This window comes from Petaurus breviceps, unplaced genomic scaffold (genome assembly GCF_028583685.1).
Source record: "Petaurus breviceps papuanus isolate PSGF00001 unplaced genomic scaffold, PetGlider_PUasm1.0 138, whole genome shotgun sequence".
NCBI lineage: Eukaryota > Metazoa > Chordata > Mammalia > Diprotodontia > Petauridae > Petaurus > Petaurus breviceps.
The window spans coordinates 24,873,764-24,898,751 of NW_027185694.1; the positions used below are offsets into that span (position 1 = coordinate 24,873,764).

Consider the following 24,988-nt stretch of genomic DNA (forward strand, 5'->3'; position numbering starts at 1 on the left):
AACGGCCAGTTATTTCTGGGTGTGGTGCTGAGTATCTGAGCCCGGATTTGATCCAGGTCAACCCAACACTGGAGCCGGTGCTCTTACACGCTGAGCCACCTGGCCACCCCTTAGCAATTGGGGTTAAGTAACTTGCTCAAGGTTACATAGCCAGGTGTTTTTGGTTGGTTGCTAAGTGTCTGAGCCCGGGATTTGATCTCCAGGTCTTCTCAACACTGGAGCCAGTGCTCTTACTTGCTGTGCTACCTGGCCACTCCAAAAGGTCTCATTTCTAAAATATATAGAGAATTGAGTCAAATTTCTAAGAATACATGTCATTCCCCAATTGATAAATGATGAAAGGACATGAACTAGCAGTTTTCAGATAAAGAAATTAAAGTTACCTATAGTCATATGAAAAAGTGCTCTAAATCACTACCGATTGGAGAAATGCAAATCAAAATAACTCTGAGGTACCACATCACACCTATCAGATTGGCTAACATGACAAAAAAGGAAAATGATAAATGCTGGAAAACCGAAACATTAATGCATTGTTGGTGGAGTTGTGAACTATCCAACCATTGTGAAGAGCAATTTGGAACTATGCCCAAAGGGGTATAAACAAAGGATAACTTTGACTTAGCAATACCACGTCTAGGGCTATATCCCAAAGATATCATATAAATAGGAAAAGGACCCACATGTACAAAAATACTCATAGCAGCTCTTTTTGTGGTGGCCTAGAATTGAAAATTAAGAGGATGCCCATCAACTGGGAGATGGCTGAAAACGTTGTGGTATATGAATGTGATAGAACACTATCATTCCATAAGAAATGATGAACCAATGAACTTAAGAAAAATCTGGAAAGACTTATATGAACTTATGCTGAGTGAAATGAACAGAAGCAGGAGAACATTGTACACAGTAACAGTAACATTGTGCAATGACTAACTTTTATAGGCTTACCTCTTCTTAGCAACGCAAGGATCTAAGACAACTCCAAAAGACTCATGACAGAAAATACTATCCACATCCAGAGAAAGAACTGAAGAGTCTCAATGCAGATCAAAGCATAATATTTCCTCCCTTTTTTTGTTGTGTTGTTGTCTCTTCTTTCTCATGGTTCCTCCCATTAGTTCTAATTTTTCTGTACAACATGGCTAATGTGAAAATGTTTAATATGAATGTATATGTAGAGTCTTTATCAGATTACACACCATCTTGTGATAGGGAAAAGCTATGGAGGAAGAGAAAATTTGGAACTCAAAATCTTATGGAAGTGAATGTTACATAAATAAATAAATAACTTTTTTAAAAAATAAATTTAAAAAATTTTAAGTGCTCACCCTGAAAATTTAACAATAAGCTCTTGAGCCTGTTTCAGCTAGCTCCAGCACACCCCTGGTGCTAAGCATGTCAGTGCTATCACCAGAGCCCAAGTAGCCAGTCTTTCAGAGTTTCCAATAGATCTTCAAAACTCCATATAGTCTCAGGACATAGAGTGTCAACTACAAATCGCCTTGGCTGCCATTTCCTAACCTGTCTCCTCTGTTATCCTCTATGAATGATAATCTGGGCTCCTTATTATTATTGGCTCGAAATTGCTGAGGTGACAGCTAGCACAAAGGATAACACATTAGAGACTAGTGGAAAATAAAGACAGCAGCTCTTCGTGGTCATTAAAACAAAGCCAATTACTCATCATAACAATCTGAAATGATAAAAAACAGCAAGATATAGTAAAATTTAGGTGGATTTGAGGATCAACCTTTTGATATCCTTGGGAATCCTGAATGACTCATAACCTAGAAGAAGATAAAGAAAAAAAGTATCTCCAGAAACAAAAGAATATTTGAGCAGTAAGCAGGGATGAAAAAAGTAGAGAACTAGACCAGAAAATCATGCCCAATTCAATGCAAATGGTTAACTCACTGAAGAGAAATAAAGAAGCCCTGAGAAATGCCCATAAAGAATTAGCTTTTTCACACACATACACCTCAAAAAAAAGGTTCATCATAACAGAAGAATGAAGGGAGCAATATTTCTAACAGAGAAGCAGAAATGAAGAGAACAAGAACAGAGTAATTGCAGAGGGTGGAGAGGGAAGAGACCTGGTGGTATCACAGTAACAAACCAAGTCATTTTAGCTCTATGTTCCATCTATGTGAACCTCAGCTAAATTAACTGCAACTTAGAAGAATTTAAGACAGAAAAGTATATAGGAAAAGCAGTCACAAATAACTCAACCTAACGAGATCAAAAGACCTTTTCAGTCCTCGTTACCCTTCGTTTCTCTGTGAGACCTGGAACCATGGACCACCCAATTCTTTTGGAAAATCTCTTCTCCCTCTTCTTTTACCTGAAACTACACTATCCTGGTTCTCTCTTCTACCTCAATGACAATTCCAGTCTCATATGCTAGTTTCCTTTATTCTTACAATCTACTAAATACTGCTATCCTCAAAACTCTGCTCTTGATTATCTGTTCTCCTCTATGTTTTTCTATCCCATGAAGAATATATATACCTTCAAGGATTCATTGTTCACTACTATACCAGTGACCTCCAAAATCTATATCCCTATCCCTGACCTTTACCCCAAGCTCTAATAACAAACCTCCAAATGTCTGCTGAGCATTTCCATTTATAGGTCCTATAACACTTAAAGTTCAATTTATCTATACCAAACTCATCATCTTCCTAACAAAAGCAACTAAACTTCTCCTAACTTTCATCTTTGTCCCCATCACCTAGATATGGAACTTCAGATCCATCCTTACTTCTTCCTATTACTTTGCCCCATACATCTAAGTGGTGACGAAAATCCTTTCTCATTAATTTTCTTAGACAACTGTGAGACAGTACTTTTTGGAGATAAGGGATTAATTAAAACTTCTGAAGCTCATTCCTGTTACTGAAAGGCAAAAGAGGCCAATGCGCATTGGGGGCCAAAAAATTGGAGCTCAATCTCAGCTCTGATATTTATTAGCAATGTGACTTAGGGCAAATCATCCTTATCTGCAAAATGAGGATGATAAAATCTGAACTGCTTAGTTCATAGGGTTATTAGAAAAGCACTTCATAAATAGCAATAAATAAATGTGTGCTATTACTAGTATTAAGATAGTAGCAAAGTGCTGGCTATTGGAACAAAAGAAGATATTAAATATTCAAAAACGATGCTCCCCTAAAATCCTTGAAAGTCCCTGTGCTACATGGCCCAGAGGAGTTCATTCTACTAAAAAAAATGAAGTAACTTGCATATGGCCTATTATGTAATGGATCTGCTTTATATTACTTGAAAAGTGTTAATAGTATAGTTGATGTGAACAGATTCAGAGTAGACTAATAAGAACTCCAGGATCACATGTAAGAGGATCATGTAAAAATTTCTGAATGCTTGATTAACTGAAACTTTCCTCTTGTATAATTATATGGTTCTTGTTTGGTAATATGTATCAGACTTTTTAAAATAGGAAACTGATATACAAAAATAATATTTAAAAGAAAGTAAATGCTACATCCTCCATTGCATTTCTTCGACAAATTCAAATATGGTTACCTGCAAGGTTAGCAGTTCAACCAATGATTCAGCAGAACCATTTTCCTTTAAGAAAAATGAATTTGCTAAGCATTATTAGGCCAAAGTATGGGGGTAGGTAACATCTCTGACAGCTGGTTTTGGTTGTTGCCAAGCCTCAGTATTCCACAGCGGTCACAAGGGAAGGAAATAAGCTAGAATTGTAGTAAACGAAACCACTTGTCTGCTTTCTGGATTTACTTTCTTGTGGTCACAGATCTCTAAAAACTGGGATCCTGAGCTCTGTAATTACAACGTCCACATTTAAAAGGAGGGAAAGAGAATAACAAAAATATGGGCTCGAAGGAAGTTTCTTTTCTCCTGATGAATACTTAGTGAGAAGGGGCAGAAGAGACAGGAGGGGTTGGAGGAAAAAATAAAATGAAAGCATTCTGGCAAGCTGAGAAATAAAACTCAATGCAATAGTGCTTTTTAAAGTATTTTCCTGCATGTGGATTCTATGAAACTATTAACTTGAAGCTTTTATGCTATATTTTCATAGCATTATAGATATGAGGTAACAAGAATTATTTTGCAGTGTCAACACCTAGATTGTACTTTTTTAAACTTTTTGCCCTGAGAGTACAGACCAGGAACTAGTTAAAAATCATCTGAAAATTGAATTATGCAATTGAAGACTAACTCAAGCCAAGTCTTCTGTCTATGTTCATTTCCAAAGCTAAAAGTCATTATGGAACCTGGCTTATGAGATGCAAAAGTAGCCAGTTTCAAATTAGATTTGCTTTGGCTCAATCAGTGCAGTGCCAAAACCAGAATTTATGTGGTAACTCACAGAATCCTACTTTCAAATTACTCTGTTCCACAATATGACTCTGAATCAACGAGTACCCCCAACAGCTTTGATCTAGGCATTAGTCGGACTCTCCTCCCCTCAATTAAAGCATGTGTTCATGTAGCTATAATCAAATCCTCCAAAAAATTGAAAGACTCCCCTGAGAACCATCAATCAAAATCTTGCTGAGTCCATCTACAACACTAAAAGGGCTGAGTTTATAGTGACTACAGGCTGCTTTAACTCTACTCAACTGAAAGAACTCAGAGTGTTTTCACAAGTGGGGCATCAATCTCTATAGGTAGAACTTGGACCAACAAAACTGAGTTTTAGTTATACTTTGGATAGGTATACTCAATATTTTAAGGATATGTGATTTGACTGATGTAGATACTCCCTCTTCACTATTAATACCAACTGCAATCTGTACAATTTAGTAATATCTGAGGACTCTTATAGGTGAAAATTTCATCACAGTGAGACCAACCTGGTGATGACCCTCTCTGAACTCGGCTTATCTGATATTCATTTGAGAGGTACCCAGTCCATCACCATGACTTGCCAGCTTGGTAAGACCCAGAAGAGCTTATACTCCAACTGCTGGCAAAGCCGTCAAGAATCCAGAGGTGCTCCAACACAAGAATGTACAGAGTAGGACTTTGGTAGACAAAATGTCATTGTTATATCATGTTATATCAGGCACAAACTTTTTCCAGATGATATAGAATAAATATGACTTCCTCATAGAGTACAACAGATTCTGAAAGAGTCAAAATGTTGTGGTTTATTTATTGCTGCCAATAAAATGGGCATAATTAACATAATAGAAATAACTAAACTTCAAGAGAGAATACTATAAAAATCATAAGAAAAATGAAAAGAAAGTGCTATGGAGTCCAGAGGAGAGAGAAAGAAAAATAAAGAACACATTATGAATCTGTAAGATAAAACAAAGTTTGACCACAGATCAAATTCTAATCATTCCTTTATATAATAAATCATTTTTATAAGGGAAGTGGTTGAAAGTGGTACTTGAGAAGGGACATTTTTGAAACATCTGAGATTCATGCAGAGAACTCTGCACAGATAAAAAATTAAGAGTTAACTACCTATCTATAGCTTTAAAAATTCTCTCCAGAGATAAAATTTGACCACAAGTCAAATTCTTATGATTCCTTTCAGGTGATGAATTTCTCATTTATTTTCAATAATTTAAAAATTAACACATTTTTATTCATACCTAGTTTAAAAATCAACACATTTTTATTCATAGCTAACTCATGGATACATGAAAAGTTACACAAATAAAAATGTTAAGAAAATTGATTTCTAAAGCCTATCATCTGGATTTGTATGTAGAGATCAGTAAATTAAGACTTTTCAAAATACATATGAATGTTCAAAGGATATATCATTTCTTTAGTTTAGGGAACTCCATATATGGAAAGATCTTCACTAATTTGGGGTACAGCCAGTTTATGACTTGCTAGATAAATCCTAGGAAGTTGCACAAGATAGAGGAATTATGGTAATATACTCTATTAAATTAATTTAAAAAACGAACTCCCATTTCCCAGCCACCCACCTTCCAACCCAAATTATTTGTGTTAACTACCAGCTTCATCAGAAAGCTGACTATTTTATTCTATTATATGTGCTTTACTTTGGCAGCAGTCCTAAGGAATTTCTTTGTTGTTATTTAAGAGTGCTACATATCATTCTTTCTCTTCTTGACTTCCCTGATTCTCCCCCTCCCCAACTCCAAAATAAAAAAATAAGGAAAGAAAAGATTATCTATAGAAACTGAAACCCAAAGTAGAAGGATCTCAAGGGTAAGAGGTAGAATTTGAATTAAGGACTGTCAGACTACTTATTATACCGTGTTACCTCTACCTCTCAGAGTATATAAGAAAAATAATTGCAGACATAACTCTAGAACAGGGCTTCTTAAACTTTTCCCACTCATGACGCCCTATCAGAGCTTCTTAAAAAACAACAACCACTACCAGAGAAAGTGAGTTCACTTATTCATATTCTACAACCCAATGGTACCACTGCTGTATATTTTTCATCCAAGAAAGCCAAGAAGAAAGAAGAAAGGTTTTCACATATACATACATCCTTATATCAGTACTTTTTGTGGGAGCAAGAAACTTGAAAAAAAGTGAGTGCCCACTGAGGACTGGTGAAACAAATTGTGGTATATGAATATGACAGAGTATTAAGTACAATGAAACTTATGAATATGAAGAATTCAGAGAAACTTGAAAAGACTTGTGTGATCTGATACAGCAAAGAAAGCAAAACCAAGACAACAATATATACAATTGCCATGGATAGTGTAAAAGAAAAGAATACCAAAAGATACAAGAATTCAGATCAATGCATTAACCATCTTAACTCCAAAGGACTACTGAAGAGATGTATGCCTTCTTTATTTTGGTAGACTTTATTTTGGTAGATTGTAGCAAACTACAGGTACAGAATGAAGTACATCTATTAGAAGATCAAATGTGTTGGTTTATCTTGCTTAAATGTACTTCTTTTCTCATAAGAGAAAACTAGGGATGGATCAAGTGGGAAGTGACAGTGATATGAACTTTTTAAAAATGCAACTGGATCACTGAAATTCACACTTTGAGAGACTTCACTAACACAGTAATGAAACAGCACTTTCACCAATGAAAATACAAAATGTGAAAAGTGATTTCTAAAATGAATTAGATTATGGGAAAATCACATTTTGGAGTTTATTCATTTTCTATGTAACAGTTATTCTTTATGCTAATCCATTTTAAGAGGTAATAACACAAACTGAACAAAATTACAACATCCATATACTCTAGATACCTAAAAGAATTGGATCAAGCTGCTAAATATTTACTGCTTATGTTAACTTCTCACAATTCTGCCAGAATTTAGATTTACTTTGCAATACTATTTACTGCTTACTTATAGAAGGATTATTACTATGAATAATTTAAATCACTCTCCAGCTATAAAATGGAAGTATCAAATCTCTTTCTTGGAATCTTATACTAGCAAAATTTTTATCTCTAAAGCATATTATTATCACTATTTGCTCTTAAAAAGTAAAGGTAAACCATATTTGCAAGATAGAGACAACTATCTATAAATTGCAGTAGGCTATATTAAAGAAAATGGTCAATGCTGCCCAGAACTTTTTAAAGGAAAAATGTTCTCATAGAAATTCTTAATTAAAAAATAAGCAACACAAATATCCTTTTCAAAGTTTTAACAATCAGCAGTTCAAATAATGTCTAAAATATCAACATAGAAGCAAAGCATTAAATAGTGTATTTATGAAATAAGTCATCACTAAATTTAATTTCCATAACTTAAATGTGTTTTTCATTATCATCATTAGTCAACAATTGTATTGCAAAGCACAATGTCACATGGTATTAATCTTTGCTTCATTAATATGTCATATCAACTACTCACTTTTGCTCATAGCATTCTTTGAAACTGATACTCTGTTCTTTCTGTCTGAGTAGGAAGTGCCAAAAGCAGCTTCCTCTACAGGAAGGATGACCCCCTGAGATCACTCTACTTTGGGTTTAAGTTTCTAGAGATAATCTTTTTTCTTTTTTGGGGAGTGGGGGGGGGATCAGGGAAGTAAAGAAGAGAAAGTGAAGGTTATACAGTGATCTTAAACAGCAACAAAGAAATTCTTTAGGATTCTTGCCAAAGTAAAGCACAGATAATAGAATAAAATAGTCAGCTTTCTGGTGAAGCTGCTACTTAATAAAGATAACTTGAAGTTAAGGGGGTAGTACTGCTGAGAAAGTGAAGTTTGTTTTTCAAATTAAAATAAGCCAGGGCTAAATAGGTTGTACTTTAAGATAATTTAAAGGACTAAAACTATGGTGGTATTACAGACTAAAAATCTTATAATATTTCATCAGAAAGATGAAGATTAAATGTTGAACAAACCTTTTATACATCAATAAAATATGAATTACTAAACATTTTACTAAACAATTACTAAACAAATTTCTAATACAAGATAATTTTTGAAGTAGTGTGAAGAATAAATTATTGAGAGGAGAGAGTGAAGGCAGGTTGTCATGTAAAAATCTACCATATATGATTATTATAGAGAACTGATTAAAAAATGCTTACTGAATAGAGAGATCATAGACTAATATGTATAATAATGCATTTTTAGACATGACCAATGTGTTAATTTGTTTTGCTTGATTGTGCATATGTGACACAGGGGTTCTGTATTTTATTTTTTCAGTGGGTAGGGGGAGGTAAGAGGAAGGTGTAAAAGGCTTAAAATTGAAATTACAATTTTTTTAAATAGTGATGATAAAGACCATAGTACAAGAAAAGGGTTTTTTTCAGAGGACCAAAATTAGGGTGATAGAAGTGGGGAAAATAAGGGAAGAAGAAAACAAATGTTAGAAATATTTTGGAGGTAGAACAGACAGGACATGACAACTAACTGAATATGGGGAATGAAGAAGAAAGAAGAAGCAAAAATGACTCCAAGAAACACAAGCCTAACAATCCTAACCTTAAATGTGAATGGAATAAGCAATCCAGTAAAATGAGTGGTAGAATGGATAATAAAATACAAATAAATAATTTATTACAATCAAGAAACATATCTAAAAGTAGACACACAAAGAAAACAATATATACAACTACAATAATGTAAATGGAAAGAATGAAAGAAAAAAGGAAACTGAAGGCTATGCAATTACAATTAACAACTTGTCCCCAACAAAACTGCACCTACTTCCCTTCACTGGAGAGATGGAGGACTATTGGTGTGTAATACTGCATACACCACCAAAGAACGGTGACATAAGTAAATCAACAAACAATTATTATGTGCGAGTACTGTACTAAGCATTGAATAAAGAAAGGCAAAAAAGCAGGGCAGCTAGGTAGCATGGAGGATACAGTGCTGGTCCTAGAGCCAGGAAGACCTAAGTTCACATCCAGGCTCAGACATTTCTTAGCTGTGTGACCCTGGGCAAGTCACTTAACCTGTTTCTTCATCTGTAAAAATGGGAATAATAATATCACCTACCTCCCAGGTTGTTCTGAGGATCAAATGAGATATTTTTAAAGTATTTAGCAGAGTAGCTACTATATAAATCGCAGTCATAATCTATAATTATAACTAAAATGTTGGGAGCAAAGCATCCTAGTCATGGGAGTCAGTAAGTGCAAAGGCACTAGAGACAGGAGATGGATGGTTGTAATTCAATAAACTTTAAGCAGGCCAGTGGGGCTGCATTATAGAGTAAAATAGGAGGGAGTAAAGTATGAGAAAACTGGAAAGGTAGGAAGGAGCCAGGTTAGAAAAAAGCTTTAAACAACAAAAAAGGACTTCATATCAAATCTTGAAAAAATAGGAAGCAAATGGCACTTACTAAGCATGAATATGTTTTCTTTAGTTTAGCTGAATAGCTATTTTAATTTTTTAATCTTTTTTACAAAGACTGGCTTGTTGGGGATAAGAAGGAGGAGAAAATATTTTAAATTAATATAATTTCTAAACAAAAGCCATCAAAAATAAGATAAATTTTTTTAAAATTTTAAATAAAAAAGAATGACTCCCAGTTTTCAAGCTTGAAAGACTGGGAGAATGGTGATATCATCAAAAGAAATGAGGAAGTTAGAACATAGAATAATTTTGTCAGAAAGAGTAAACAAAACAATAACCTATACACATATACATATAGCTTGGTCAGCAGTATATCCTGATAAATTTAGGGTTAATATTGTAATACATGTTATAAACTAAAGGGTACTATGATATAATGGAAAACATATTAAACTGGAAGAGGCAAATGCTTTTATTGATTTCTGCCTCAGTTTCTTCAATTGTAAAATGAGTAGGTTGGATAAGATAATCTCTAAAGTCATATCCAGCTCTAAAATTTTAGGAATTCATGATATCTAAGGTCCCTCATGATTTTATTTTCTGAGACAGGATGTAAATGATTCTACAAAATTGCAAGGTTTACTTGCAATACTTACCTGCAATACCTATAGGTAAGTCCCAAAATTATGAATAGGTAACATTTCAAATTTTTGTTTCTAAATCAAATTGTTTGGAATGCAGAATGTATTTCTCACAGAAACAATGTTCCACACAGTGGCTGAATTGCCAAGCCAGTCCACAAAAACCTTAGTAACCCAAAAGATGCCAAAAACATTTAATAGATACCATCTCTTCCTGTAGAAATCAATCTTCCTCTACAAAGCCTTCCCAGATCAATCTACTCATAAATTGATCCATCCCCTCTCCTACAAATTTTATACTATAATATATGTAGCATTTATAAACATATTTGTTGTCTTTTAGTTAATTGTGTTCATGTCTTCTATTCCCCCTAAGACAGAATTTCATTAAAGTCAAAAACTTTTTTATCTCTCTGTCCTTCCAACCGTACCTGAAACTGTTATATAGTCTATTTGCTAGAAGGCACCAGACTATAATAAAATGCCTAGATAGGTCAAATTTTAAAATTTAAAAGCCACAAAAAACTCTCATTACAAATCTACGAAAAGAGGAAGTTGTACTAAATGTCTAAAGTCCGTTCTGTGATTCTTTGTATACTATGACCCTTCACCTCACATTTACCAGCCCCTCCAAATAGAACACAATACCAAAGGTTACATTTGCAGCAAGGGTGTAAGACAACAAGACATTTACCCCAATCTCCTAGAAAGCCAGGGTAGGGAAGAGGAAGGTAGCCTACTGTTGACTCCATGTTCTTATTCACTAACCAGAGGTCAGAGCTTAGACTTCAATCTGTGGAAAATCTTGACTTATCAAAGTTTTTCTACCTACAAAACAGAAAGAATACTATATTATCTTACTACCTTCTAAAATAATTTTGATGGGTGATTTCGACCTGTCATTACTTCCTTATTTTTTGCCAACACTCGGGGTTTCTTAAAAGTACTTTTCAAGGTCTTTTTACCAAGGACACAATAGCTTTTTAGTTCAAAATCAATCCCCAATGTATTTATGTTGTTGTGGAGTTTGGGGGGGAGGGAATGAAAGGGGGAGAATTTTTTTAAAGAAAAAAACATCAAAACCAACTATTAATACTGCATATATAGTTTCCTACTTTTCTCTTTCTTTTCCCTCACTTAAAATCAGGCACTCAAGATAATTGAGCAATATCTAACTAAAATAAAATATCAAAATCTCTCTTTTAACCCAGCAGAATCAATACTACTTTGCTGTTTTGCTACTGTATTTGCCTTCCTGATCAAGAAAAAAGTTCAAAGCAAATATACTAGGCTATACAAAAGTAGAAGCTTCATGGATTCTTATACTTGTTTTGAAAAAAAAGAACTTCAGATCTTGGCCCTACTGCAGCCAAGCATGAAAAGAAAATATTAGTTCAATACTAGAAGTCTAATGCCATAATTACAACATGTCTCTGACATGTCTAACTCTCCTTCCTTTTCTAGCCAGTCTCTCTTTCTTCCCTCCTCCCTACTCCCCTGGCAGGCACAATATTTATGCCCCCTAGGGTCTTGGAAAAAGAGTCAGACTGGGCTTCCAAGCAAAAGAACAGGGTTCAGTTGGGGAGAGGAAGGAAGCAAAAGGGTTGCTCTACTGGCCTCCACTGCACCAATCCCAGCAGTCAGATCCATTGAGACAATAAATAGCCCAGCTACTGAAAAGTAGAGGAATGCTTCAGGGCCAATCCAAACTTTCCACCTTTAGAACGGATTGTCTTTTCCATGGAAATTTTATCTGACTGCTTCCTTTTATCTAGGGGTGCACATGATCATAAGGAAACAAATTCACTTCTTCCAAACAAGCTCTTGGGTTTCTCTTATTGCTGCCAAGCAGCCCCTTTCTCACTAATTTCAGATCACCCCTTGCCATTCCTCTAGGCAACCATGTCCTTGCCGCTGGAAGATGGGAAGATAACAAATTCAATTTGGGATGAGGAAAAGAAAAAGAAAACGGAAGTTTTTCTGAACTCTCTGAAACAATCATAAGAAAGAAAAAAAAAAAACTGGTGCCAATCTTTAGCTGCAAAATAATCATTGTACATCTTGCTGCATTTAGTCACTCACTGCTGTTTTTTCTGAAACTGTTCCACACTCTATTTGCTAGAAGGCACCAGACTATGATTAAAGTCCGAGAGAGATCAAGTAGATTTTAACACTTAAAAATCACAAAACTCTCAAAATAAATGTACCTTTCTTCTTAAAAAAAAAATCAAGAATGGTAATTTAACTGTTCCAATTATTCACCCCAGAGACATACTTTTTTGAAACTTATATGATTTCTGTCCTTGTAACAATATTAAATCAAAAGATATTAAAATTATGTCCAATCAGCTTATAATGTCAAAATGCTGGGCTATGGGAATGCCCAAGCCAAGATTACAAATGATCACATGTTCTTCCCCTAAACCTTAGTTTGATATTAAAGCATCTGTATCTACTTGAAAACCGTCTGGGAATAATGGCTCTGAAAGGGTATTCTACTATGAAATAAACTGTATTTACTTGACTAACAATCCAAGAGTGAAATACTTGAAAGAAATGAGCTTCGATTTAATATTTCACTGAGAAAGAATTGTTTGGTCTTATATTATCCTAACATTCTGTTAATACTCCTTTGACATTTTCCACAGGGGAGAAGCACTGAAAAAAATGTTGTAACCACTTCATAGTATAACATTTTAATATTTATTGGCTTGTATAATACAGTCCCTTGAGTTTCAGTAACCTTTACAAAGTATCTTAAAAGAAACATAACAGAATTTAAAATGTCTCCCTCCCTCCATTTGTCTTTATTTTGTTTAATCCTGAAGAGAGACAGTTTGACTTTTTTTTTTTTTGCTTTTTTGAAGGGGGAAAGGCAGGGCAATTGGGGTTAAGTGACTTGCCCAAGGTCACACAAGCAGTATCTGAGGTCAGATTTGAACTCAAGTCCTCCAGACTCCAGGGCTGGTGCTCTATTCACTGCACCACCTAGCCGCCCCTGTTTCTGACTTTTTCTAATTTGAGTAGTCACATATATCCAGGACTAAAAACAGGAATAGAATCCAACAGAGTAGGAAGAGAATCTGGGGCATGTTTAATAAGTTAGAATCTATTTTCTTTTTTCATTGACCAATTGAGGATGACCTGACTAGTTAAAATCATTTTATTCTACACATGTTTTCTCAAACTATCCCCAAGTTCTGAGGCATACACATTCCATCTGATACCAACCAGAAATTACACATACTCATATTTTACTAAGTTTATCCTTATTCTCAAAAAAAAATTATGTGAAACATAGCAGGATCTATCCTATTCCCTTCCTTCTATGAAGCAGTGGCAAGAATCCCAGGGTACATCTTCAACAATTTAACCAACTAATGCTGTTTTCAACTATGCCATTGTTTATATTCTAAATGCCAATACAATGCTTTCTATATTCTGTCTACCTAGAAATACAGTTTTAATTTTCAGTCTTCAGTGAGATGATTACCAGAAATAAATCCTCAGTCCACTATGCAGCCAAAGGCAAAACTAATCACATTTTCATCACACATTTTTAAGCCTAATATGAAAAGGTGTTTTTTATACCTAGAAGCATAACTCACTTTTCATAGAAAATTCAGCCATAGGCTTTTTTATTTATCAAAGAAGCCAGTTAAGCTAATCCATATTTTTAAATACTTTTAAACCTGGAGAAAACTTATAAACCACCCAGGTGAACCTCCAAAGAAAGAAACTGGGGCCATACAGTGATTTGGCCAATATCAAAAAGCTACTTCTGTTTTCAGAACGATTTCCATTCAATTCTGACAGCAGAATTGGAAGTAAAAACTTAGATCTGATTTTCAGTCTAGTGTTTTTCCTACTACAAATTTGTAATATGTATATTGACTATAAATGATATATAAATTATAGGGGCGGCTAGGTGGCACAGTGAATAGAGCACGGGCCCTGGAGACAGGAGGACCTGAGTTCAAATCCAGCCTCAGACACTTAACGCAAAACCAGCCATGTGACCTTAGGCAAGTCACTTAACCCCAATTGTCCTACCTTCCCCCTTCAAAAAAAAAGCCAAACAAATGATATTATTCATAAAAAGAGAAGTCAGTAGTGAGTCAATAAAGGCAGTGTTGATATGAAGGAAATTCAAGTTAAAGACCTAAAGACAAAAATTTCTGTCACTATTTATGTACCTTGGGACATTACTAATTTGACAAATTATACTTAGATCAAAGCCATGGGGTTAAAAAAAAAAAAAACTCCTTTACTCATGCCTGAATCTCACCTCTGTATAAAAATGATTGGCCTGGTCTAGTCCATAATATCTATGGTATCTCCTGTCACATCAATGTAAATAATTTAACAGATCTACATAAGCACCTTAAGGAGCTTTTAAAGGCTCCAAATTTCATCTTCAGGTATTCTAAGCTTATGCCATTCACTAATAAAGCTTCTTCATAGATGGTTTTAAGCCATGGTTACCTAATAAAAACCTTAAAACAATATGGCACTTGAGATTAAATTCTGCCCAACTCAGTAAGCATGTCTACCATTTGCAAAATCTTATGTGTCATAATCTGGGATATAAAAAGCTAGGGAAAGGATGCCTGTTCTAATCCTGCCTAAAATCTACTATGGAGATGGAGTATATAAATACATATATGTATATATAAAAGTATATAAATATATGCACAAATAACCAAAATATAAAATAAATCATGTGCACAAGAAAAATAGTAAAAATGATATGAAAAGTCCAAGAGTGAAAGATTATTGAGAATTTGGAAAGGGAGGTCAAAGAAGATTTCACTGAAGGAGATAACACCTGTGGTCACAACAATCACTGAAAAAACCTTATGAAGCTTTCATCTCTGTTGCCTAGTCATGAGAAATATTTCTGGTAGGGGCTGGGACCAGGGTATACCTAATCAAGAGGAAACTCTGAAACTTCATTTTGAATACCATCCCAGAAACATTTAATAAAACTCAGGATATATTCTGAAGTTTAACCTATTAGTCCTACCTCCATCTTACTGAAAGCTAAAATATGAAAAGCATTACTCATCACTGAATACACTGCTTGCACTAAAGTAAAAATAAATTCAAAATAAGAATTCTGCCTTGTCTTTATAAAGATTATTTCTTCCACACAACTCAAACTCCCTGACTAATCTTTAATATTCCTTAAAAGACTTAGAGAAAGGTTCCCAACATGTGTGGACTCCCCAGGGAAAATATCCTGAAAAACTGAATCAAGAAAAATCTATAGGATAAGAAGACATGGAGAGGTACAATTTACATTGCAAGAAGGAGCACCCCCACAGATGAGAGAAAAAAATCTTCAAAAATCATCTAGTTAGGGAGAAATTTCAATGGTAATCATTTAATAGTCACATAAACTATGGTACAGAATGATACAAGTACTAATTTCAATCAGCCAAATCATCAGAAGACCCAAAATGTAAACTTTGATGACCAGGGCCCCATTCATAAATATTATCAAGTAAGTCAAACAGGGGAGAATCTTAATTATCTCTACCATAATACAATAGCAGAATCCTGAACAGCTCATGAAATCCAACCCTATTTCCAAGCTACTAAGATTCGAAGACGTGGAAATCAAACATACATATCGCCTGCAATAAATACCTTCCTGTCTTTCAAAGGGTAGAGTTATTCCACTGAAGCTTCCTCTTTACATGGAGTTGAAGCCAGCTGGGCAGGAGTTGAAAGAACCATTCAATCAGCGGTGTCTGGTATCTGTATCCTTACGCCCAAAACAAATACATTTTTCCCCTTCAAATTAAAATAATGAGGACATAAAAAGAATAAATTGTGTCTCGTTTTCATTATGTGGTATCATGAAAAAGAAAAAAATCTGTTTTCTCCTCAGTCATCACTCCCTGGAAATGTCTTTGCTATCCTCTCTCTCTCTGTCTTTCTCTCTCTCTCTGTCCGTCTTTCTCTCTCTCTCTCTCTCTTTCTCTCTCTGTCTTTCTCTCTGTCTGTCTTTCTCTCTGTCTCTCTTTCTTTCAATGAGATAATTAAAATATTCATTTTACTTTGCTATGAAAATTTACCCAAATTCACAATAACTATTTCTATATTATGTAATATTATATATTCAAGTATAAAATTAGTTTTCAGACTTTAAAATGCTATTATGATAACCCATTGTTTTAAGTTGCCAATGTTTCTCTTGGTTTTTTTTTTCATCCAAAACTTCCAAAGCATCATTTCTGAGAAAAAATATTAGATTTTTGGAAAGTTTAAGCTAATCTGAGTTGGCTACTTTTTGATATATACAAATGGGAAAGATATATTTTTCCAATGAAAAAATAAATGTAATATTTTTGGCCATGCAAATTTACAGACTGGTTCTTAGTATTTTAAACTACACATGGGGCTAGTCTTTCTTTTCTTCTTTTTTTTGATGAGGAGAATCTAAGTGTGGTTGGGAAATAGCTCTAAAATAAAAAATTATTTTTTCCAAACAAGGCCCCAAAATTTGCTAGCTACATACAACACAATCCTAGAGTTTTATTTTAACTCAAAGACTAAATGAGTCCTCTGTGCTTGAGTAGATGGAATATTGATTTCTAAAACCAATAACTCCACATTGTCACAAGTAGTTTATTTTTGTCATTTAAACTCTCTTTTATAAGATTAAGAAACATTAATATCTCAAAGTTCTAGTCAATGAGCATCCTTAGTCAACTACTCTGACAAATAGAAAACTATGTTCAGGACCCTTGTTTACTTTGATATAGTTACTGGAAGTTCTAATGAAACTTAGAATGAACATTAACTCTCCTAAGCAGATTCTAGTCACCTGAAGATAAGTTCCTTTCTGTCACGATTATATATCAAAACATTTATTAAGGTTAAATGGGTACAAAGGGAGCATGGTTCTCCTTACTACTTCAGCAATCCTTTCACAAGTACCATTTAAATATAAGAGAACTGATTAAAAAAAGAAACTATAAAGACAAAACTGCTATTCAACATCTGTTATTTACATCATCATACTTCACCTCCCCCAATCCCCCCCCAAAATTTTCTTTCTCACTAGGCAATAGTCATTTTTCTATACAACTCAATGTTATAGTTCATGCACAATAATGGTGTTTTTGACCAACCAGTGACCCATTGCAGAGTATTTAATGAAAAATGCATCCATGGTTGAATGAACTGTTGCAATGGGTCATTCTGACTCACACTCACACACATGCACACACAGAATATGAACCTAATTTCCTGTTTAATATGTCATGTAAAACTAAACCAAAATGAGATGAATTGAGATTAACATAACATCTTTTTGTCTGATTGAATTACTACAAAATTATTCTCCATACGACATAATGTTAATTGCTTTATTTACATTGAAAACACAATATAAATTCACAAAGATATGACATGATTTTAGGGGACCAAAATGATTTTCTTTTCATCTCTTTATTTCTTGATGCTTTTCATAGTCATGGTATCTCAAAATTTTAGAAATCATAGGATCCCAGATTTAGAGCCAGAAGACATCTTAGCAATAATCTATGTAGTACAACCCTCTCATTTTATGGATGAGAAGGCTGAGGCTCAGAAAAGTAAAGTTATTTGCCCAGGGTCACACAGAACATAAACAGTAGGAATCCAGCCTAAGTGCTAGGATTGCAGCACTCTATCTACTGCATCATGGTAACAATGACCTCATTTTATTGTGTCCCAGAAAGAAAAAAAAAGATTAGCCCTTATTCATTTTTAGTGGCAAAGGCAGAACTAGAACACAAATATGCTGATAATTCTCAGTCCAAATGCCTTGTTTTCCAGTAGATCATATTGGCTCTAGTCTGACTGTATAAAAATAGTAACTCGTGTCAAAACAGAAAGTAGCATAAGGCTTACTTTCAATATCACATATAGCATTTACTCGCATGAACATCATTTTTCTGTTAATCTGGGGTCTCAAATAGAGGTACAATTATATAAAAGGAATATGGTGGCTACTTGACTTTCATATTTATGTCCCACAAGGTAGCACATAGTAGGCACTTATTAAGTATTTATTGAATAAATTAACATGGAATATGTAGTGTTGGGTACAACAAGAAGGTGAAAAGCAGAGATGTTGGGGGGGGGTAGGTAGTGCAGTGCTGGGCCTATAGTTCTGAGTTCAAATCCAGCCTCAGACACTTACTAGCTGTGTGACCCTGGGCAAGTTGCTTAACCCTGTTTGCCTCAGTTCCTCATCTGTAAAATGAGCTGGAGGAAAAATGGCACACCATTCTAATATCTTTGCCAAAAAAGCCCCAAATGGAGTCATGAAGAGTTGGATGTGACTAAAAAATGACTAAATAACAACAAAAAGGAAAAAATAAAACTATTTATTTTTCTAATATAAAATCAGGTTGAAACCATTATGCAAAAGCAACTAAAAGAGAGTTTTATTAAAAGAAAAATGAAAGTAAAACAAGAAATCCTTAAATGAACAACTATCCCAAAGATAGGTGTAACTCTAGAACAGTATTTCCTAATATGACAGCTGTTACAACACAGGCCACACGATGCCTCACTTTAATGAGAGAGAGAATGGTTTCCCTTCTCTCCCCAACTTTCTGCCATTCCTTATAGTTTCCCAGTTCCAATCCATGTAGTTTCTCAGGCAAGAAAAAGATACCTTTAGAGTGCTACAAACTTTTGCTGCCATATCCCTTCCACAAAATTAGAGCAAAATCCCCAATCACAAGGCAGGACCCAACATTTATAATCAGGAGACCTGCTTTTAGTCTCAGCTCTACCACTATTTAGCTGTGTGACCTCAGGTCAGTCACCTAACTTCTCTGTGCCCTAGTTTCCACTTCTCTAAAATGAAAGAATTGGACTTGATAATCTCATAAGTTTCTTTGAGATCTAATAATCTATCAAACAAAGCTATTTCTGGCAGTTCATCCAGATGTGACAAAGCTGTTCTTCTGGTTGGTTTCATAAAGCAAGGTGGTTGCTTTATTTTTCTTGCAACCTGAAATCCCTTCAATGATTCTCTTTTCCTAAGCATGTAGTCTATAGCAACCACTCATTCCATGGGGCTCTAACTTCCTCCCCATTCACTGAAATCCTCTGATTTCTACTTTCTTGTTTTCTTAATCACTATTTCTAATGTCTGACACAACTAAACTTACATATCCTGTAATTATTCTTTCTCTCCTCCCTGCCATATGAAGGAAGACCACTTACATACTGTAACTGTAATGACAAGAAATACACTACTGCCCAGAGATATAGAATACATACAATAAGGGGGAGGAGGGGAAGGCTATATATCACAGAGACATGCAGCTGTAATATATCACAATCAGATTAATCAAGGTAGTAATAATGTTATGGAGGGCTCAAAAGTTTGTGAGTGACAAAATTAAAGCTGATGAGGTGCATGTTTTCATCAAGGCCCTATCACCTCTGCCTCCCCAACATCTCTCAAATTCATTTCCTGTTTTTATATCCACTTCAACCACTCTGGTTCACGAATTCAACTCTTGTAGTCTGGAAAAGAATTTCTCAAATTTTTTGGTCTCTGGACCTCTTTACATTCTTAAAAATTATTGAAGGCCTCAAAAACCCTTGTTTACATATGTTACATCTATCAATATTTATATATTAGAAATTTTTAAATTTTAGTATTGTTATGAAAAGTTTTTACCTTAAAGACCCTTTGAAAGGGTTTTGAGGAAAACTTTGAAAAATGCTGGCTTAGATTACTAATTTGCCTCCTAGTTATCCTTTCCTCTTCCACTGTATCCTTTCTTTGGTTCAGTCTTCATGCTGATGCTCAAAGTCATTTTCCTAAAATACTGTCCTTTTAAAAAAATTAATTTATTTTCACTTCCAAATTCTCTACGTACTTCCTCTCGCTGACCCCCCTTATCAAGAAGGAAAGAAAAATAAAACTTATTACAAAGTATGTATAGTCATACAAAACAAATTCCTGCATTCTCAGGAAGGAGAAAAAGATGGAAAGAAGGATGAAAGGAAGGAAGGAGTAAGGAAGGAGAGAGGGAAGAATGAAGGCAAGAGAAAGGAAGGGAGAGGAGGAATCAAGAAAGGAAGGAAAGAAGATGGAGGGAGGGGAGGAAAGGATGGAGGAAAAAGGAAGGGAAAGAGTAGAAGGGAGAGAAGAAAAGAAAAGGAAAAAGGAAAGGAAAGAAGAAAAGGAAAGAAAAGAAAAAAAAGAGAAGGAAAAGGAAGAGACTGGAAGAGAAGGGAAGAAGAATCAATCTGAACTCTGAATCCATCAACTTTCTATCTGGAAGGGAACAGCATGATTCATTATAAGACCTTTGAAAGTGTGGCTAGCTATTGTGCTGATCAAAGCTCTTTTTTAAATTTATTTTTTAAATTAAATTTTATGTTTATTTTTAGTTTACATCATTCATTTACACAAGATTTTGAGTTACAAATTTTCTCCACCTCTTTCCCCTACCCACCACCCCAAAACAGCGATCCCACTGTATACCCCCTCCCCCAATCTGTTCTCTCCTATATCCTCCCCCATCCTCCCTCTGACTTTCCGGTAGGGCAAAATGGGTCTCTATACCCCAGTGCCTGTATATCTTATTTCCCAGTTGCATGTAAAAAAAAATAATGATGATGACGATTTTTTAAAATTTGATTTTAAAACTTTGAATTCCAGATTCTTTCCCTTCCTCTCATAAAGTCACTAGCTTCCATTTGCTCCAATCTAATTCTAAAGGAATGATTCTCTTCAGTGAGCTTTTGAGATTCTTTTTCCATCTGGCAAATTTGGCTTTTTAAGGAATTCTTCTCCTCACTGCCTTTTTGGGCCTCTTTTGCCATTTGAGTTAATCTATTTTTTAAAGTGCTATTTTCTTCAGTCATGTTGTTGACTCTCTTTTCATGATTTTCTTGCATCATTTTCATTTTTATTCCTAATTTTTCCTCCATTTCTCTTACTTCATTTTCAAAATCCTTCTTGAGCTCCTCCATGGCCCATAATCAGTTCATATTTTTCCTGGAAGCTTTTGTTGCAGGAGTTCTAACTTTGTTATCTTCTTCCCTTTCCATGCTTTGATCCTTTTTGTCCCACAAAAAGGAATCTAAAGTTGGATTGCTGTGCTTGCTTTGCTTCCTTTGCTTGCACATCTTGCTCATGTTGGGGCTGCCCTGGGGCTAAAACCACGGGCTCAAGTGGGGCTGGGCTCTTTGTCACAGTAGAACTCTGCTTCCACAGGAAAGAGCTTTGTCCCAAATCACTGAAGTTTTCAAAGCTGCTGGAGCTATTAGGAGGGCACAGTCTCTGCAGCTCCCACAAACTCTGGCTCACTGGTCACACACCTCAGGACCACCACCCAAAACCACGATCCAGATCTAGGTTAAAACAAGAGCGATTATCCTCTGAATATTCAACTGCCCCCCCCCCCTACAATCTGCAGGTCAGGAGCTCTGAAGCAGCCAGGTGGAGGTGGCGACAGGGCCACCGAAACTCCGCCACTTCTAGCTCTGGGGAGGGGCCAGACCTGTTCCTCCATCCCTCCCAGTTCCAACAGAGTTCTACACTGACCTCTCACTTTTTATTTCACATTTATGGGTTGATAATTCTGGAAATTGCCACTGCTGATAGTGATCCACTCTCCAGAAGTCTGCTGTAGCCACTGGTTGGGGCTGCCCTGGGGCTAAAACCATGGGCTCAAGTGGGGCTGGGCTCTGCACCCAGCACGCTGCAATGGACCATTCCTGCCAGCCTGCCTTCAGTAGGAGATTTGTTTCTCTCTGTCACTTTGTGGGTTCTGTAGCTCTAAAATTTGTTTGGAGTCATATTTTATAGGTATTTGAGGTGGTTATGGGGGGGGGAGCCCACAGAGTTTTCCTGCTTCTATGCTGCCATCTTGGATCCACCTCCTGATCAGAGTTCTTAAGCCATTCAATTTATAATATTATGGTTATTCTGTAAATTTTTCTCCAGGCTCTACTCCCTTTCCATTAGTTCACACAAGTCTTCCCATATTTTTGTGAATCCTTTCCCTTCATCATTTCTTATAGCATAACAGAATTATACCACATTCAAATACAATAATTTTTTTAACCATTCCCCAATTGTTGGGCACACCCTCATTTTCCAAATCTTTGCCACTACAAAAAGAGCTATTATAAATATTTTTGCACATATGGGCCCTATTCCTCTTTCTTTGATCCCTCTAGGGTATAGACTTCATAGCAGTGAAGGTATGCATACTTGGATTCTGATCTTTACCACTGAAGAACAAATAAATGTGATGTAAATCCATCAGAGTATTTGAGTTTCACTAAAGTACTAATAATAGCATTTTAAAAAGCATCACTCTTCCAAAGACCTTAAATTACGTCAAAAAACATTTCCAATATATAAGGCCTCCTAAGATCTCTTTATAACTAATGTAACAAAGGCAGTAAAGTGACTCTGGATTGCTAGTCTACTGATTTTGGACTGGCACTAGGCCAACAATTTGGGCTTGCTATATTCTCCTTCAGCAGCTCACATGAGGAGGACTTGGAGCAGTCCTTGATCATTTCCTAATACTAACTAGACTATATCTTTGAGTATCCCCTTAGAATGTTTATGTCAATAATAGTAGACTCAGGATGCCACCAGGAGGGTAAGAAAGCAAACTAAACTCCATAATATGATGGCCCATGAGTATATTCCAAGAAGCTAAGGACAGGACTTTTTGAATCTGAGTTCAGGACTTTTCTTTTTTTTTTTTTTTTACTAATCTGCCCCCCCAAAAAATTTCAATTCAATTCATCAAGTATTTATTAAGCACCTACTATGTGCCAATTGGTCAAAAAAGGCATTTATGAAAAAACAATTCTATATACCAGGTACTATGCTAGGTGGTAGGGGTAAAAAGACAAAGCCGAAAATCTCTGCCCTCAAAGAACTTACAATTTATTTAGGGTACATAAAACTTTACATGCACATACACGTGTACACAAATACATACTATGTAATTTCAGGGAGGAGGCCCTAATAGTTAAGAGGTCATTGGGAAAGGTCTCAAAAAAAGTGGAATTTGAGCTGAGTTTTTAAGAAAATTAGGGATTCGAGACACAGAGGCAGGCCTGGAAGGCGCCTGATCAACTCCAAAGGCAAGTCGTGCCACCAACCACAAGGGCCACTACCAGGCCTATCACCAAAGGGCTGGGACTGGAAAGTGCAAGGTAAGAACAAAATGCAGGGGCCCGCGTCCTGGACAGCAAATACTCCTGGGGCTACCACTTCATGGCCAAGAAATAAAAAAAAAAAAGCCCCTATCAGGACCTCCAAACACCAGGATGACAGAGTGAACCTCCCCTGCTCAAACCCCGCCCAATGACCCTGAAAACATAGTAATTATTACCCCAGGGCAAAACCCCCTACAATAAAGGCTGGGGATCCCTAGAGGAAGGGCATGGCTAGGGCCCTGCCTCAAAATGGGTAGAAAGCAGACTACAAAGACTCTGGAGTCCTACTATCCTCAGAGGGAGGAACCAAACTCAGAGGGAGACAATGTGGACTCCACACCCACAGCTTAAACATGAACAGGGAACAGATCCCAAGCACAGAAAGCTCTCCTAGATGACATCAAAAGGAACTTTGAAAACCGAATGAGAGAGATAGAAGACAAAATGAATAATTCTCTCAAAACCAAAATTGCAGAATTAGAAAAACATTATAATGAAGAAATAATCTCTCTAAAAAGAAAAGTGTATGATACGGAAAAGGAGCTCCAAAAATTAACCAAGGAAAATGATTTGCTAAAAACTAGAATCAACCAAATTGAAACAAATAACTCTATGAGGAACCAAAAATTAGTCAAACAAAACAACAAGAATGAAAAAATTAGAAAATGAGTTAAATACCTCAATGGAAAAATAACTGACCTGGAAAACAGATCCAGGAGAGATAATCTGAGAATCATAGGCCTACCAGAAAATCATGATGAAAAAATGAGCCTGGACAACATTCTCCAAGAGCTCGTTAAAGAAAACTGCCCTGAGACACTAGAACCTGAGGGTAAAATAGAAATCAAGAGAATCCACCTGAAGCCTGCTGAAAGAGATCCCAAACTGAAAAGTCCTCGAAATGTTGTGGCCAAACTCCAGAACTACCAGATAAAAGAGAAAATATTTCAAGCAGCCAGAAAGAAACAATTCAAATATCGAGGGTCCACAGTGAGGATCGCACAGGATTTGGCAGCCTCTACACTGAAAGATCGGAGGCAGTGGAATACAATTTTCCGGAAGGCAAAAGAGCTCGGGTTACAACCAAGGATCACATACCCAGCGAGACTGAGCATATTCTTCCAGGCAAAGAGATGGTCATTCAACGATATAACAGAGTTCCATACCTTCCTGATAAAAAAGCCAGAACTGAATGGAAAAGTCAACCTCCAATTATGAGATGCAATAGTGACGTAGAAAGGTAAACAAGGAAAACACATACATACACACACAAACACACACACACACACACATACACCCTGCTATTTGATAAGAGCAAACTGGTTATAGATAAGTAGAGGGTATGAGTATAAAATACACAAAATAACGATTTTAAAAAATTCTTACTAAGGGCTACAAAGGGACTGC

General features: G+C 35.7%; 1 protein-coding gene across 3 annotated transcripts in view; it reads right to left on the minus strand.

Annotated features, from left to right (window-relative positions):
- LOC138177415 (lipase maturation factor 1-like) overlaps positions 1 to 24,988 on the minus strand; it is a 618,163-nt gene that overhangs the window by 153,274 nt on the left and 439,901 nt on the right. The window contains exon 3 of one of the 3 annotated variants that reach the window (XR_011172496.1): positions 14,503 to 21,748. The exons of the other annotated variants lie outside the window; for them this stretch is intronic. The gene's annotated coding sequence lies outside the window, so the exon portion shown is untranslated. Of the gene's footprint in view, positions 1 to 14,502; positions 21,749 to 24,988 lie in introns of those variants that run through there. 3 annotated transcript variants of the gene reach the window in all.